Source organism: Heptranchias perlo, chromosome 35 (genome assembly GCF_035084215.1).
Source record: "Heptranchias perlo isolate sHepPer1 chromosome 35, sHepPer1.hap1, whole genome shotgun sequence".
In the NCBI taxonomy this organism is placed as follows: domain Eukaryota; kingdom Metazoa; phylum Chordata; class Chondrichthyes; order Hexanchiformes; family Hexanchidae; genus Heptranchias; species Heptranchias perlo.
This window is the reverse complement of record NC_090359.1, coordinates 7558858-7563136: the sequence shown is the minus strand read 5'-3', so window position 1 is coordinate 7563136 and position 4279 is coordinate 7558858. Positions and strand designations below refer to the sequence as shown.

Here is a 4279-nt window from a genome sequence, read left to right as displayed (position 1 = left end):
GGACTGCGTGTTGAGCACAGGACTGTTTAAAGCAGCTCATCGCTACAGGGCAATTACACGGTCAAACCGCATCTGCAGTTAGATCAAGTCTGGGTCCTATCTCGTGAAGAATGGCGACATTAACTTACTTTTAAGACGGGACCAGAGTGTGAAATGTTTCACAAAATATTAAGAGTTAAAGACGCCCAATATTAGATTTAACAGAAGAAGAAACAAAAATACCTGAGAATGTAAGAAAGTGTGAGATCTTCTCATCTAATTAATTTGACCATCATTGCGAGGGGATATTTCACTCCATTCCTCAACTCCTCTCTGAACTTCCTCTGAGTCACTGCATAAACAAAAGTGTTCGTGCAGCAACTCAGGAGCTGGAGCATGAAGCCGATTTCTCGTAGAAATGTGGGCAGGGGAACAGGATATCCCAAATAATCCAACCGTCTCAATATAGAACACACCATGAACACCACCCATAACAGGATGAAATTCCCTGATATAACAAACAGTACAACGATGGATTTCCTTCGGTTCTCCATCTCTGGGTCACTGGAACTATCCCCACTGCTCGGACCCCGGATTCTCCTGCGGGATCTGCTGGCCACTACAATGTGTCTGACCGTTAATACATTGAACAGTACAATCAAAAGAAATGGAATAAATGGCGTGAAAATATAATGCATTAATTCAATGACCGCCCAGGCCAGCGAACGAGATACTTCGGGTGTCACGCGGCAAAACCAGGGACTGTTATTAAGCCAATACTCATTTCCATACAGAAAATACCAGAAAATATTCTTCAAGCCGCTCAGCACAGTGACTGTTCCGAGAACCACAGCCGCCGTCTTCTCGGTGCAATATTTAGTTTTCAGCTTCTGGCAACAAATGGCCACAAATCGATCAAAGGTGAAAGTGACCGTGAACCAAACAGAACAGTCTGTGACTGCATAAAGCAGGACGGCGTGGATATTACACAGTGCAACGTACCACAGAAATCTAAATTTTTCCCAATAAATAATCGGAACCTGCCTTCATATCAGATCGAAGATAACAACCAGTAGATCTGCCGCTGCCATCGCCACCAGGTAGCGAGTGACACATTTGGAGAGACCGCACTTTCCCCGAGACAGGATCACAATCGTCACCACGTTAACTGTAAAAAGCGAAACAGGGAAATGATTCACCAGACTCAGGAAAAACACTAATTTGATGCATTTCCAGTGAAATAAAGGAGCAGCTTATAGAACATGGGGCAATAATGATCTTCATAATAACCTTAAATGCGTTAAGAATTTGCATCTTGACTTTGTCTCCAATGATGGAATCCGATTATTTTAGCTGTGACGGGCTTCGGCAAATAAGTGGAGCAACGGGATCAAATGAAACATGGTTGAAAACAGAAACTTAGTCGAGAATGAATACAAAAGTAACCAAACGGAAAGCGAGAGCCTCACCGACACTTGAGACAGCGGGGTAAATAAAAGGTCAAATGTTTGCGTATTTGAATTGCAGTGTGTGTGTGTGTCAGCTGTTGGTGTGAAATCTGGATTTAATGTCTCGAGCTGGGGAAGGGATAAAAGGGCCCAGGGAGAAAAAGGAATGGTGGAATCGCTGATAACCTTTGAATGGAATAGTGAGCTAACAACACCCATTGTCTGTGCTCATACATTGACGATGGTCACTTGTTCAAGCCATTGAGAGCAACTGTGCAATGACACAAATCAAACCCTCCCATCCAATGTATTAATGTACGTGAGAGACAGGAATATTGGAACAGAGGAATTGCAAGATTAAAAAACACCAAGGTCCATTGAGTGCACCTTCTACCTTCCCGGTAGTCGCATGATACAACGATAAAGGGGTTGTCGATAAATCATAGCAATCAATCTCTGACAAATAATGTACAACAGACCCAGACATGAGGTGAGGAAATCCTCATATTTAGAAACGTTTGAGAACCATAGATCCAAAACCACCTTTCCACCAGCCACACCCCCCCCCCCGCCCATCATGTTACACTTAGCAGACGTCATGTTTCATATTACTCATCTACTGTACCCAAAATGTTATTTTCTGAAAGAAACCTCACTAATGAATCAATACCAACTGCTTCCACCGTCTCCCTAAGGAGCCTGTTCCATAGATTGGCTGCTCAAACACAGAAATATTGTTTCTGCAGCTTACTTTTGACTTCACGCCCCAACTCACCCTTCAATTGCAGGCGTTGCCCGCTACTGTCCTGTTGTTCTGGACAAGGTGAAACGGAAACAGCCTGTCGTGGCCCACATTATCTAGCCCTGAGATAATTATTCCAGTTTTCTGCTCCTGGTCTAAAATACTAAATATTTCAATCCCTGTTCGTTTTATATTTTGGAAGTGAGGCCCAATCTGATACTCTGTTCCCTGATTCCCAATGGTCAATCATTGGATGACAGGAGTTACAGTCGAGCTAAGCTCCATGATCGGCAATTGAATATTCAGGGTCATGTGTGATGCTCCGCACCAAAAAAATACAAATGTAGAAAATGATAATATAATTTCGTTAATTTTGCAGGCAAGTTTTCTAATTATATTACAGGTAACATTTATAACAACGAGCATTTACATTAAATCGTGGAATAATATTACTGGTAATATAATACACCATAGAATCATAGAATCATAGAAAGTTACGGCACAGAAGGAGACGATTCGGCCCATCGTGTCCGTGCCGGTCGAACCGAACTAACCAGCTTAATGCCAGTTTCCAGCACTTGGTCCGTCGCCATGTCGGTTACGGCACTTCAAGTGCAAATCTATACTGTTTGAATGAGTTGAGGGTTCTGCCTCGACCACCCTTTCAGGCAGCGAGTTCCGGACTCCCATCACCCTCTGGGTGAAAATAATTGTCCTCAGTTCTCCCCAATCCTTCAAACCAACCTGTGATTACAAATCGATCTGAATTCTAGTCAAATAGTGTTAATCTTGCTATTTCGCTTCCGCAGTGCGAATTCAATAAACTTCCAATTTATATAGGGAAAATGCCGCATAAAATATTGAATGAGTTTCACTATCAGAATACGCCCCTTACATTGATTGTGGGTCCTGATCAGAGAAACGAAGCACTGTACCAAGCGGGCACGGGATTAGATTGTTAATGAAGAATAATTATTAGAAATAAATCCATTAAATGACGTGAATAAAATTAATAGTAGCTCACTGAACCATTCTAATTTAACCATTCAGAGACAGTGACACCAATGTAAACCATGAAGCGGTGGAAAGCGAGAGAGTTGAACCAGATTGGATCATAAATGCATTGGTCATTTATCTGGTTGGACTCATCTGTACAACTAAATAACTAAATATATCCAGCCGAAATTGCAGACCGTGTGAGATCATAAAACGTTTCTCACTTGTCAGTCGGACTCAGTATTTACAGCAGAATGCACACTTTTAATGAACAGAAAGATCCAGTCACATGACGTGTGTTGTAGTCTGAAAGAAGACCGGGATCTTAATAAGATCGCATGGAATGGGACTAATAATGACCACTTAGGCCACACTTTTCATTGAACTGACACCAATGAATGAGAATTCACATCAGTGGACCATGGGCCATTATTAAACACACAAGAGCAATGGAAAGAAAGAAAGAATTGCATTTTGATGGCGTCTTTCATAAACTTAGAACCTTCCAAAGTGCCTCACAACCAATGAAATTTGCAGTGTAGTCAATGTTGTAATGTAGGGAGAGTAATAAAATAAAGAGCTGAACAGGCGGACTAAGACGCCGCGTACAGATAAACTCGGCTTCCTGAAGTACCAGGTGCAGATAGTAACTTACCCGGGACACCGAACGCAGCCAGGATGGGGTAGTAAATCAATTGTATATCATAAAGCGCCCATAGAATCTGGAGCTTGATCATAAAACTAAGAGACATTATTTCCCCTTCAGTCAGAAGCGATGATTCGGTGGTTGGTCCTAGTGCTGGGATCAATTCTCCGATTGAAACATTGAGCGGATTTTCCTTAATTATAGCAGAGCGAATTCAACCGTTCGGAAAATGAAGTCCCGCGCTGACTGGGTTTAATTACAGTCACTGAACAAACACGCTGTGTACACAGGAGCTACTTCAGAACTTGTCTTCCTGGGGACGTGAATAGCCACGAAAAACATAAATATATATGTTGGTGATACTGGGCAAGCACGAAAAACCTAGATATTTTGAGTGGCGGTACCAACATACCCCGCAAAACCCAGATATATCAACTGGTAATCCCAGTAAACCGCGATAAATACAGA

At 42.2% G+C, this 4279-nt stretch overlaps 1 pseudogene; it reads right to left on the bottom strand.

The window, feature by feature from the left end:
• Window positions 1-251: 251 nt before the first annotated feature.
• On the bottom strand, window positions 252-3917 carry LOC137302213 (probable G-protein coupled receptor 139; annotated as a pseudogene).
• Between the last annotated feature and the right edge of the window lie 362 nt (window positions 3918-4279).